We start from the raw sequence: 14,338 nt of genomic DNA, 5'->3' as shown, positions 1-14,338 counted from the left end.
ACAATTTTACAACAAAATAAACATTGTTTCAATTCATCAATTCACTCAAGAAATACCCAATCAAAATACCTATCAAAGGTACCACAATCATAACAATTCAATTATATACATACCATACATACTAGCATAACAACTATACATTGTTCTCGAATAATATGTAAGTTGGTTATTTGCACAAAATATTATTCATAATATTTACATAAGCCAAACATTAACCAAAACCACACAAAAGCCTATACATGTTATATAATCAAAATTAAACGTTTCAAAAACTACCGAGATAATCTAGATAGTGTGACTTGGGTGCCGATCTGATCGTCCAACCTTCCGAGAATCTACAACGACATTAAACAACACAAGTAAGCTTAATGAAGCTTAGTAAGTTCGATGAGTTAAACAATAAATCTTATCGAACTAACTATAATAATTCAAACAATAATAATCATCTAAGAGAAATCCCTGTCATTCACAACTCCAATTGATAAATTCATCCATGTTCAGATCAATATGAAATAAATAACATATCTTTCAAATTCATTAAACAGATTACCTTACTAATATTTCCATCTGAAACGACTTACAGGTAAGAGTACATTGTCAAAAGAAGTTCATAAGAGCTAGTCCTCCCGAACACGCCAACAGAAGCTCGAAAGAGCTGAACAAAAGCTCATAAGAGCTTAACAGAAGCTCAAAAGTGTTGATCCATCTGCATCACGCCAAACAGAAAGTATAACACGAGAGTTTGCAATAAATGTTAAACCTCAGTTTACTTCGGTAATATACCAATATCTCCCTCCAATACCATCTCCACTCCAAACCCCCATAATACGCCAAAACACGAATATACTCTAATCTCGCGTTCAATCTAAATCGAGTATCAAAATCAATAATATATCTCAATTTACTATTCAATATCTACAATTAAAAATAAATATATAAATTGTTCAATGGTAATCTACTCAATAATTCATAATGATATTAAATTCTAAACTGTACGAACTTACTTGGACTGAATTGTAGTAGTTTTAGAAGTTCAGGGACTATTCCGCTATTTTTCCTTTCTCACGAGTATCTACGGGATCTTAATCTAAAATGTAAAATTCTTCATTTATCAGCATATATTTCATTTCCAAACCATTTTACAATTAATAACCTTTTTTTCAAAATTACACAATTGCCCCAAACTTTTACAATTTTTACAATTTAGTCCCTTAACTCGAAATTCTTTAGATTAATCAATTTTATCAAGTCAATATTTTATCCAAATATACCAAGCCCTCAAATAGCCCCTAATAAACATCAAATTCACTATCAAACGCTAATATTTTGACATTTTCTCAATTTAATCCTAAAATCAAAATTTAACAAAATCTCTTTACAAATTCATCAAATATCATAATCAAAGCTAAAAATACATGGTATTCATCAAGAAAATTTAATATTCATCAATTTAAACTTCCAAAAATTTTAATGAATAAAAAATAAAGGTAGGGCTAGTTGGACCTAGTTGCAACGATATCAAAAATATAAAAATTACAAGAAATGGAGAAGAAATTCACTTACATACAATGTTTCTATGCCTAGCCGATTCTCAAACTACCATTTTAAGACAATTTCAGTTATGGAAGAAGTGAAAATGAAGAAGAAAGGTATTGTTTCACTATTTGTTAATTAATTTTGTTATAATTACAAATTTACCATTAAAACTTATTATTTTGTCACTTTCCTTTAATTTTCCGTCCCACTATTTTAATTAAGGCTTAATTATCCCTTAAGTCCTTCCTCAATCAATAATTAAACCATTTAATCACTTAAATGCATTAATTAACAGTTTTGCACCTTTTTCAATTTGGTCATTTTCTCTTAATTAACTATCTAAACGCTAATATTTATAAACCAAATTTTAATAAAACCTTAATAATACTCCGTAAATATGGCTCGATTTATGGAAACGAGGTCCCGGTACCTCATTTTCTAAAACCACTTGACTTTAAAGTCATACCACTTTAACCTAATTATTCTTTCAAATAGTATAATTTACCAATTCAAAATTTATTTTAATACCATAATTGACTCGTAAAATTAAATAATAATATTTACGAATTTACTCGTCGGATCTGTGGTCCCGTAACCACTATTTTGGACACCACTAAAAATTAGGTTGTTACAGTGTTTGCTAGTTAAACCTCGAGAATCCTCTTCGTGAGACTTGCTACTGGGACTTCCATTACCCACCTTCGATTCTCTTCCTGATATCAAGGTGGGAGCCTTTTGGTTTGGTATCCTGAAGAGTGGTAGTTGTGAAAGTTGAAGACCGGTGTTGGTAATATCACTACCGGTGGGTTCTTCCTCGTCTTTACCTGACCGTAAGTTGTATCTCAGCTGATTTCGACCACTTAGCTCTGGGCGATATTGACCGTCGGAGTTGTCTTGACTCAAAACTATCACTTTTGCTCCCCTCTGATAAAATGTGACTCTATTGACCATTCTTCCTTATTGATGAGCAATGTCCCTTAACCGAGGATGAGATTTGAAACGCAGAAGGAAGAACCTTCTCCTCCATTGAAACCTATTCTCCTATCTACCTAGCGTGCAGTTCAATCCCTTGACTTTTAGTCGAATCTGACATCGAATCTCTATTGAGTTCTTGCTTTCTCGTGATGTCACTTCCCTGTTCATTTTTGTTTGATGGAGAGTAGGAATTTGAAATCTAATTTTTAACAATTCTCTGTCCCTTTTGAGTTTTACCTTTAGCTAGAATACTACTTGTAATACCCAATTTTGCCCGGGCCCATTAAAACCCAATTTGAAATAAAACTAAGTGGGAGTCCATATTACAACCCAAATTCGGCCTAATAAGGCCCAAATTGCTAGCCCAAGCCTGTTAGCCCAAAAGAACATAGGGTATAGCAGAAACCCTAAGCAGATTGAAGTAAATCAGTGCCGCAGCAACTGCCCACGACATGGCAACGGTTTCCACCCACGTTCAGCAATTCCCCACACCCACCATGCACGTTCTTCACCTGCAACAAACCATAAACAGCATTATAGGATCGAATATACAACAAAAAAAGGGGGCGAAATTTGGTGGATGCTTTCTGGTAAAGATTGGCTATAAAGTCAATCGATTTTTGTAAGAGGGGGTTACACACATATATTGAAAAAGACTGAAATACGAAAAAAAGAATCAGAAAAAAAAATAAAATTTTGAAGGTGATTTTTGTTCTTTCCAAGTCTTTTTACTTTTTCTGTTTTTTTGGTCTCATATTTTTCTTTTGTATTTTACTTCATTTTTTTTAAAATAAAACGAAAAGTAAAAGAAAGGGAGGAGATTCTTACCAGTAGAAGCGCGCCGTCGGCATAGTTTTCTTCGCTTTGTCCAAATCGAAGTTAAAAGGGGAGGGGGTTTTGGCGTGAAGAGTTGGGAAGAAGATGAAATAGTTTTTAAAGCTATTGCTGCTGCAGAATAGCGTTTAAATTTGAGATTGAAAAGGGTTTTAAGTACTGATGGGTTGTTTACGCTTTTAATCCTTCCATTTTATCCCACCATTTCAAAATTATTGTTGTTTGTTTTCAAATTTTTCCATGAAACATTATTAATGTTTTGATTTAATACAATGTTGCGCAATGCTTTGGGTGGTTTGGGTAAATTGTTTTTTCAGCCCTCCTTCTGTTACACGTGTTTTAATTTACTCCCTTTCTTGTTTTTATTTTCAAATTTAGCTCTCAACTTCTATTTGGCATTTTAATTTAGTCCTTAATTTGTTTCTTTTTTAGTTTATTTTTATTATATTGTTTATATTGTTTATATTGTTTATTATTATAATTATTATATTATTATTATTGTATTTATATGTGTGCGCCTATATATATTAATATACATATATATTATAAATGTTTTAACTATATAGGTAGTACGTATATATATTTTATTATCATATATTTTATTTTTATAGTTCGTACATATTTTATCTACATTCATTTTTTATATAATAATATTTATGTTTTCATGTTTTATAATTCATATGTATATACATTTTATAATATGTACATATATTTTGCATTCTTTTCAAGGCTTTTATAAACATTTTCCATGTTTTTATATTTACTAATATATTATATTTATACATTTTTTAAAAAACATGTATTAATACATTTTATGTGTATTTTATTTTATTACTATTTTTATGACTTACGCATTTTTTCCCTTTCCCTCATATTCCTATACGTATTTGCTAAAATTGTTTATATATTATACTTATAAATATGCATAATTTAATTTTAAATATTTGCTTCATATTGCATTAATATTTTAACATATTTTTAATAAATATTTTGATTTTTGTAAAAAATAGTAAAATTGGTTTTATGATCCAAAGGCTTTCAAAATAAAAACGATATTCAAAGTTAGGGATTTTCGAGGAAAATTGAGCCCTAACGTATTGAGTTCCGATTTTCTTTATTAATTCCAAATAACCGAGAATATTTGTTATTTAAAATATAAACAAAAATCATTTTCGGGAATTCAATATGTTATGTCCTAACGCATTGGGCATGACATATTGCTTTCTCGAAATGAAGATTTTCTTTAAAAAATTAATTAAAAAAGCGATATTCAAAATTCGAGGATTTTGAGAAATTATACCCTAACGTATTGGGTCTCAATTTCTTCGCATGACTTGAATAATTGATTATCCTTTTCAGATTTCAAAATTTGAGTTTAACAAAATCTTTTTAATTTTCGACACCAAGACATTAAATAATCAATTTGGTACCGATTTTTGGGCGTTACGAGGGTGCTAACCCTTCCTCGTGCGTAACTGACTCCCGAACTCGTTCTCTCAAATTTCGTAGACCAGAATAATTTTTAAGGTGAGCTGATCACACCTCAATCAAGGATCGGTGGCGACTCCAATTTTTTTGTTTTTAAAGTCGACAACTAAATTTTTGTTTTCAAAAAATGGTTTCGACAGCTTGGCGACTCCACTGGGGACCTTAGAGAGTCGAGCCATAAATTGATTATTTTGTGTCTTTTTATCGAAAATTAAAGTTGTTTTAAATCATGATTTTCCCCTTTGCATTCATTGGTTTTATCATATGCTTGCTTGATTGATCTAAGTCCGTTAGTTTATTTGCATTTTGCATTTCATGGTCAATTTTACCCCTTTAAGTGGGAGTGAGAAACTAGTCCTTCGTGAGGTTTTCACCTCCGTGTAGGATGGTGGATCGCTTTCGGAATACATCTGTACCTATGTTTTCGTGAGATTTTCATCTCCGTGCAGCCATAGGGAAATGTATTCCCCTGAACCGAACTTGGTCCATATGAGCCTATAATGGGTGAGGATCGAGGAATCTGTTGGTTCGGGTACCCTTGCTCTAGAAGCCAAAACCTCATATAGTGAACCTTAGGAACCCACCCTAGGTAGAATTACTTTGAACCTTAGTAGACACCTAATTAGGTTTTTACTATTTCTTGGTTGTATTGTATTTAATTGTTACTGACTTGTTGTGTTTTACTCTGATTGCATGGCTTTACAATTACATGGCATTCCATTATAAAGAGGCGTTGTTTCGTATTCGGTTGCTAAACAGAAAGTTTATCGTGGGAAATGGGTTTCTTGATAAAGTGGAAGATAATACTACGCTCAATATATTCTGAGAAACGCAAGAAGGGTGATGGAGGAATACATGACTTTACTTCGTGCCTCAAGGTCAAGCTGATTGTTCAAGAGTTTCTGACATTCCAATTGCCTTAAAGAAGCTGAGGAGCATTACGGGGATGGGCAGACGTTGGATTATAACCAAAATCAAGCAAAAAAGAGGTAGAGGAGATACCCCTTTTGAAGAATTCTCAAGATTTATCTTGGCATCCAGATGAAGAAGGAGAAGATGTCTTCACCTGGAGTATGAGGGCAAAGCCGTATATATATATCTGCTTTATGTAAAGAAATTTGTCTTCTAGTAAAGTTTTCTAAATGGAATTGAATTAGAATCAACGTCTCTTTTTGCATTCATCTTATGCATTTGCATTACATTGCATCATACGCACTAAAGTCCACCAAAAGAGCCAAATCAATTAAAATTATTCCTCAGTTAACCTGGAAACCAACCAGCCAACTCAGCACCGTTACGGTACAAGAGCGAAATTAAAAAATATGGACCAAAGGTTGGAAAAGCTCGAAGGGTTCCAAAAAGAAATGCAAGATCAGCTTCAGCAGCAAATGAAGGAACAACTCGAGAAGATTCAACAAAGTTTGATGAATAAAATGGAGGAATCACAAGGAAGTATGATGACAAAGTTAACGCGATTGTTGACTGAAGGAAAGGATAAGAGAAAGAGCCCTGTAACAAATATGGAAGAGGAAGGCGAGGATGGACTCTAGTATCCTCCAGGCTTCACTCCTCTACATGTGCAGCACCAAGAGGAAGTGTACCCGCGTAAATCTTCTGTTACAATTAGGCCTCAGCAATTTCAAGCCGATGCTTCAAGATCGATAAATTTTCAGGCCGGATCAGGCTCCAGTCCTGAGAATAATACTGCCAATCCTATTGTTCCTGATTTCGATGAAGCAGTTGAAAAAGAGAAAACAAAAGAGGAATTACCAAAGCAATTCAAAGAAAGATAGAAGTGGATTGAGGAGAAATTCAAAGCGATGGAGACTACTGAAGGATGTCATGGGGTGGATGCTAAGGACTTAAGTTTGGTACCGGATTTAGTGCTTCGGTACAAGTTTAAAATGCCGGATTTCGAGAAGTATAATGGGACCACTTGCCCTGAAGCCCACATTACTATGTTTTATAGGCAAATGACTGGGTATGTCAATAACGACCAGTTATTGATACACTGTTTTCAGGATAGCCTCGCGGGGGCAGCGTCTAAATGGTATAATCAATTAAGCCGTGCTAAGATTAGCTCTTGGAGGGATTTAGCACAGGCTTTTATGAAGCAGTATGGGCATGTGGCGGAAATGGTTCCTGATAGGATCACTTTACAGAACATGGAGAAAAAGTCGAATGAAGGTTTTAGACAATACGCTCAGATATGGAGGGAGGTGGCAGTGCAGGTCCAACCACCGCTCCTTGAAAGAGAAATGACGATGCTTTTTGTAAATACGCTAAAGGCCCCTTTCATCACACACATGCTAGGCAGTGCCACGAAAAATTTTGCTGATATAGTCATGAGTGGTGAGATGATTGAGAGTGCTATTAGGAGTGGAAAGATTGATGCTGGAAGAATTAATCGAAAGCAAGCCCCAAAGGAAAAAGAAGATGAGGTGAACAGCGTGAATACGTACAGCAAATCGATTACGGTGAATCAGCCAAGAAAGGTGGTTGCTAATCAGCAGGGTTCATCAAGACAAGAATCAGATGTGAAGCAAGGTACTGAGAAACTCCAGTTCACGCCAATTCCAATGTCGTATAAGGAGCTGTATCAAAGCTTATTCGATGCGCACGTTGTTTCCCCTTTCTACTCAAAGCCCCCACAGCCTCCGTACCCTAAATGGTACGATGCAAGTGCACAATACGATTATCATGCAGGAATTACAGGGCATTTTATAGAAAATTGCATTGCCTTTAAAAAAGTGGTTGAAAGGCTTATCAGTATGGGCATTGTCAAATTTAACGATTCATCCAGTGCAGAAAATCCGCTACCTAATCACATTTGATAATGGGGTAAATGTGATGCATGAAGAAGTGGTAGGAAACGTTCACATCAATGCCATACATAGAGACACAACTAAAGAAGAGACCTTGTTAGATATTCACCTTTGTAAATTTGGGAGTGTTTTAATTAATTGGACTACAAAAGAAATCTCTGTGGTATTTAGAACTTACTTAGAGTAATGTTCAAAACACACTTGTTGCTTTTAGCCTAGAGGCAATAAGAATTCCATTGTGAAATAGGCTCATGTTTGAATGTCATTATTCTATGAATACATCTTTGCATTCATTTTTGAGCCAATATTCTTTCATTCTTTTCGAATAATTCTAAATTCTTTCATTCTTTTGGATTTTCTTCCAAATCATTCATTCATTTAATTCATAATCATACTGTACAGATAACTATTCATAAATTTATACATTCTTTTGTATATTCTTTGGTATTTATTATGGGCCCCCAGATATCAATGACATGAATGACACTGCTACAGATTTAGAATCTCCTTTTGAGTAAGACATGTGTTTAGAGGGATCTCATGACTTTGAAGATAACATAGATTGTAGCTTATCTCTAGACTTGTTGAGGATGGTGGAGCAAGAAGAGAACAAATTTTACCTCTTGAAGAAACAATGGAGATTGTTACTTTAAGAGAACATGCATAACCGGAGAAACGAAGCAAAACCTTGTTAAGTTACTTCAAGGGTTCAAAGTTGTCTTCGTATGGTTATACCAGGATATGCCCAGGTTAAGCACTGATATTGTAATTTGAGCAATAACACAACGTTAAAAATTTATAGTATGTTCAAGATTTACATCATGAACGATGCAGTTAGAATTCCTTGTCGGGGCAATACCTTCTTCTCTGGCTTATCCCGTTGAAGTCAAGTTGTCATTTTTCTGTATTTTTGTTGGATTTTATCCTAATTGAAGAGAAAGATCTAAAATTTTCTCGTCATAGTTAAATTTTGCCCCTAAAGGCTCTATGAGAGAAACCTGATGCAAGAAGATCTTTCGCATACAAAATGAAAGTGGAAGATCTTATGAGGAAGACTTTATCTGGAATAATATTGATTCTGATAAAAAAGGATGACTAGGACTTACCTAATACTATGAGTGCAGATTCAATTCAAAAAAAAAAGAGGAAAAAAGAAAGAAAAAAAGAACAAAAACAAAACACAAAAACAAAAAAAAAGGAGGGAAAAAGAAGAAAAAACAGAAAAAAAAGAGAAAAAGAAAAAACCCCGCTGGGGCAATGCCTTTCTATTTAGCTTATCACAGTTTTCCATTGAAGTCGAAATTCTTTTTCTCTGGGTATTGGCTGAGCTGAAGTAGGATGAAGATCCAATCTCGATAAGATCAGTTGAACTTAATTGAAGGAAAAAGGCTATTCGTCACGGTCAGATGTACCAAAAACGGATGATGCGAGCTTACAACAAAAAAGGGTTGGTCCTAGAAAATTCCACAAGAGAGACCTGGTATTGAAAAAGATCATTCCTCTACAAAAAGATTTTAGAGAAAAATGAGTGCCAAATTGGGAATGTCCTTATGTTGTAAAGAAGACATTTTCCGGAGGAGCACTGATCTTGAGTGAGATGGATAGCACAAAACTTGTCTAATCCTGTAAACTCAGATTCAATCAAGAAATACTTCGCTTAAAGAAGGAGAGGATCAAGGTAAAAACCTACAAAGGGCACTTTGAGTTGCAAAAAAAAAAGATGTGAAAAAATAAAAATAGAAAAATGAAAAATGGAAAAAGTAAAAATGGAGAGGCTAAGGCGAAAACCCGCAAAGGGCGCCTTAGACCAAAGGGGATTTGAGTTGAAAACCCGAAAAGGGCGGCTCAAATATTGATCAAAATTGGGCATGAGGTAATTAGAGCAGCTCAAATGTTGATTAGAATGAGGCATGTGGTGATCTTGCTATGCCTGAATCAGCAGGAAAGGGTACGCGACATCTTGGGGCATTGACGGAGTAATGTAGATCTCCAAAACACATGTCAAACTCAAAATGGTCTTCAAGAAGTTTGTACAGAGAAGTTCAAGCTGCGACATTTGGGGCACCTCGTCTCCATACTATTTATTTTGAATTTGTTGTTCTTGGAATACTTCATTCTTTTCCAAGATACGTATTCCCAATCAATTTCTTTGTTATCCTTCTTTACTATTTTTGATAATTTATTCCTTTCGAGCTATGCTCAAAACTAACTTTATTCTTATCCATTGTTATGACCTTTTTGCAAGCATGTTGCATTGGAATAATGATTAATGGACTAATAAAACTTTCACAATGGAAGTTTTGCATATTACTCTAGAAGTTTCTAAACAATATAGGAGCCTGAAACAGGACTGTTGTTTAGAACGCACCAGGTTTAAAGGTTGAAATATCTGGGAAGGAAATGTCTAAATTGAGACAATCCCTTCGGATTTTGTTGTCATAACATTGATTGAACAAAATGATAGGACGATAGGTTGGTGGCAAGGCTCAGATGAACAAGCAAGCAATAATCACCAAGCAATAAAAAAGGGTTTCTTTGGAGAAGAGAATCCTTCATTCGTGCATAGGCATTTGGTATGACACCCTGAGATTGGTATAAAAGACCAAAGGGCTTCACATTTTGCATCCTTGAATTGCGATAGATGAGGATTGAGAAAAGGCCAGATTTTTCTACCCTTGGGTTACAACGGGAAAAAGATGGTACCAATGTTGCATCCCAGTAGATTGAACTTTGAAGTTCACAATGGGGGCAATCTGATTGAGTGTTTTTTTGAAGATGCTAGCCGAGCAAGAGGACGTTGTAGTGCGTCAGTGATACGACTTTAATAAATTTTTAGTAATGACTACCTAAGCGGGATCATTCTCGAAAAAAATGACATTCCGCATTCATTCAAACGTCATTCATACATGTTTAGTTAGGAGCATTTGATTCATTCTGATCATGATATCCTAATCACTAGGCATAATTAGGTTCATAAGTTGAATTATACAGGTCATGTTCCTCAGAGGACAAACCGGTGAAACTTCAGCCTTGCTTTCCTGAGTTTGCAGCGGAGCAGACTGAAGATAACAGATCTTGCCTTCCTGTACTAACAGAGAAGCAGATTGAAGATACCAGCCTTGCCTCCCTGGGTTTGCAGCGGAGCAGACTGAATATAGCAGATCTTGCCTTCTTGTATCGACAACGGCGCGATCAAGATACCACCTTTGTCTCCTCGGGCGTGAGGGAGTAGGTTGAAAATAGCAGATCTTGCCTTCCTGTACTGACAACGAAGCAGATCGAAGATACCAGCCTAATCTCCCTGGGCAGTAGTGGAGTAGGTCGAAAATGACAGATCTTACCTTCCTGTACTGACAGAGAAGCAGATCGAAGATACCAGCCTTGTCTCCCTGGGCAGTAGTGGAGTAGGTTGAAAATAGCAGATCTTGCCTTTCTGTACTGACAGCGAAGCAGATCGAAGATACCAGCCTTGCCTCTCTTGGCAGTAGTGGAGTAGGTTAAAGATAACAGATCTTGCCTTCCTGTACTGACAGCGAAGCAGATCGAAGACACCAGTTTTGCCTCCCTAGGTTTACAGTGGAGCAGACTGAATATGGCAGATCTTGCCTTCCTGTACTTGCAGCGAAGTAGATCAAAGACACCAGTCTTATCGCCTTGACGTTGCAATGGAATAGATTGAGGCCACAGCAGTGAATTTTACTTCCCTGGCGTTATAGCAGTGCAGATTGAAGCCACGACGGCTAATTTTATCTCCCTGGCGTTAAGACTTAGATTAGCTGAAGTAGAACGGATTGAAGCTGTGGACAGCGAATCCTATCTCTTCGACATTGCAATTTAAAAGATTGAATCCACAACGGCGGATCTTACCTCCTTGGTAGTGCAGTGGAACAGATTGAAGTCACGATGGCGGATCTGGTTTCCCCGGCATTGTAATTAAAAAGATTGAAGCTACAACGGCGGATCTTGTTTCCCCGACATTACACGGAGTGAATTGAATCACCAGATTTTGTACTTCTGAGGAATGCAGTAGGTTGGAATGAGGCTACCTGAAGAAGAAGAGCGCCAAGGTCCAGCACGACCGGGCAAAATTAGCCATTTTAAAGTCTTTGCTCTATTCCCATTACATGACAACGAGCAAAGAGGGGCAGCTGTAATACCCAATTTTGCCCGGGCCCATTAAAACCCAATTTGAAATAAAACTAAGTGGGAGTCCATATTACAACCCAAATTCGGCCTAATAAGGCCCAAATTGCTAGCCCTAGCCTGTTAGCCCAAAAGAACATAACGTATAGCAGAAACCCTAAGCAGATTGAAGCAAATCGGTGCAAAGAATCGCCTTACGACATGGCAACGGTTTCCACCCACGTTCAAATTCCCCACACCCACCATGCACGTTCTTCACCGCAACAAACCATAAACAAGATTATAGGATCGAATATACAGAAAAAAAAGGGGAAATTTGGTGGATGCTTTCCAGTAAAGATTGGCTATAAAGTCAATCGATTTTAAGAGAGGGGTTACACATATATTGAAAAAGACTGAAATACGAAAAAAAGAATCAGAAAAAAACAAATTTTTGAAGGTGATTTTTGTTCTTTCCAAGTCTTTTTACTTTTTCTGTTTTTTTGGTCTCATATTTTTCTTTTGTATTTTACTTCATTTTTTTTAAAAATAAAACGAAAAGTAAAAGAAAGGGAGGAGATTCTTACCAGCAGAGGCGCGCCGTCGGCATAGTTTTCTTCGCTTTGTCCAAATCGAAGTTAAAAGGGGAGGGGGGTTTTGGCGTGAAGAGTTGGGAAGAAGATGAAATAGTTTTTAAAGCTATTGCTGCTGCAGAATAGCGTTTAAATTTGAGATTGAAAAGGGTTTTAAGTACTGATGGGTTATTTACGCTTTTAATCCTTCCATTTTATCCCACCATTTCAAAATTATTGTTGTTTGTTTTCAAATTTTTCCATGAAACATTATTAATGTTTTGATTTAATACAATGTTGCGCAATGCTTTGGGTGGTTTGGGTAAATTGTTTTTTCAGTCCTCCTTCTGTTACACGTGTTTTAATTTACTCCCTTTCTTGTTTTTATTTTCAAATTTAGCTCTCAACTTCTGTTTGGCATTTTAATTTAGTCCTTAATTTGTTTTTTTAGTTTATTTTTATTATATTGTTTATATTGTTTATATTGTTTATTATTATAATTATTATATTATTATTATTGTATTTATATGTGTGCGCCTATATATATTAATATACATATATATTATAAATGTTTTAACTATATAGGTAGTACGTATATATATTTTATTATCATATATTTTATTTTTATAGTTCGTACATATTTTATCTACATTCATTTTTTATATAATAATATTTATGTTTTCATGTTTTATAATTCATATGTATATACATTTTATAAAATGTACATATATTTTTGCATTCTTTTCAAGGCTTTTATAAACATTTTCCATGTTTTTATATTTACTAATACATTATATTTATACATTTAAAAAAAAACATGTATTAATACATTTTATGTGTATTTTATTTTATTACTATTTTTATGACTTACGCATTTTTCCCTTTCCCTCATATTGCTATACGTATTTGCTAAAATTGTTTATATAATTATATTATACTTATAAATATGCATAATTTAATTTTAAATATTTGCTTCATATTGCATTAATATTTTAACATATTTTTAATAAATATTTTGATTTTTGTAAAAAATAGTAAAATTGGTTTTATGATCCAAAGGCTTTCAAAATAAAAACGATATTCAAAGTTAGGGATTTTCGAGGAAAATTGAGCCCTAACGTATTGGGTTCCGATTTTCTTTGTTAATTCCAAATAACCGAGAATATTCGTTATTTAAAATATAAGCAAAAATCATTTTCGGGAATTCAATATGTTATGTCCTAACGCATTGGGCATGACATATTGCTTTCTCGAAATGAAGATTTTCTTTAAAAAATTAATTAAAAAAGCGATATTCAAAATTCAGGGATTTTGAGAAATTATACCCTAACGTATTGGGTCTCAATTTCTTCGCATGACTTGAATAATTGATTATCCTTTTCAGATTTCAAAATTTGAGTTTAACAAAATCTTTTTAATTTTCGACACCAAGACATTAAATAATCAATTTGGTACCGATTTTTGGGCGTTACGAGGGTGCTAACCCTTCCTTGTGCGTAACTGACTCCCGAACTCGTTCTCTCAAATTTCGTAGACTAGAATAATTTTTAAGGTGAGCCGATCACACCTCAATCAAGGATCGGTGGCGACTCCAATTTTTTTGTTTTTAAAGTCGACAACTAAATTTTTGTTTTCAAAAAATGGTTTAGACACTACTAACCACCACGCTATTGATGATGATGAGGGAGGGAGGTTGAGGATGGAGATAGAGATGGAGAAGGTTTTGAGACATTTGTGGTGAGATCGACGGTGAGGAGTGAGAGGAAAAGGAGCGGTGGTGGAGGTTGGGACGATAAGGAGTGAGAGGGAAAGGGTAAGCATCTTCAAATTGATCAAGCATCCTTGAGATGTCATTTTACTTGCAGTTGACTGACGGTTAACTCACGCTTCCTGTTAAAATTGGGTTGATTTATGAAAAATCGTAATGTTGAGGGTGTCAATAAAAAAAAAGTTAATGGGTCAAACCCAAAAACCCATAAACATTGA

The 14,338-nt window shown here is 34.8% G+C and overlaps 1 long non-coding RNA gene across 2 annotated transcripts; it reads right to left on the bottom strand.

The window, feature by feature from the left end:
• Positions 1-2,069: 2,069 nt before the first annotated feature.
• On the bottom strand, positions 2,070-12,746 carry LOC105787322 (uncharacterized). 2 transcript variants are annotated; one of them, XR_008198384.1, is made up of 2 exons: positions 12,368-12,746; positions 2,070-3,023 (listed from the first exon to the last, which is right to left on the bottom strand). It is a non-coding gene; the product is annotated as an uncharacterized LOC105787322 (long non-coding RNA). The 2 variants fall into 2 exon arrangements; XR_001131543.2 differs by lacking the exon at positions 12,368-12,746 and adding an exon at positions 3,340-3,564.
• Between the last annotated feature and the right edge of the window lie 1,592 nt (positions 12,747-14,338).

Source organism: Gossypium raimondii, chromosome 1 (genome assembly GCF_025698545.1).
Source record: "Gossypium raimondii isolate GPD5lz chromosome 1, ASM2569854v1, whole genome shotgun sequence".
Taxonomy (NCBI): domain Eukaryota; kingdom Viridiplantae; phylum Streptophyta; class Magnoliopsida; order Malvales; family Malvaceae; genus Gossypium; species Gossypium raimondii.
This window is presented reverse-complemented; position numbering and strand designations above follow the sequence as displayed.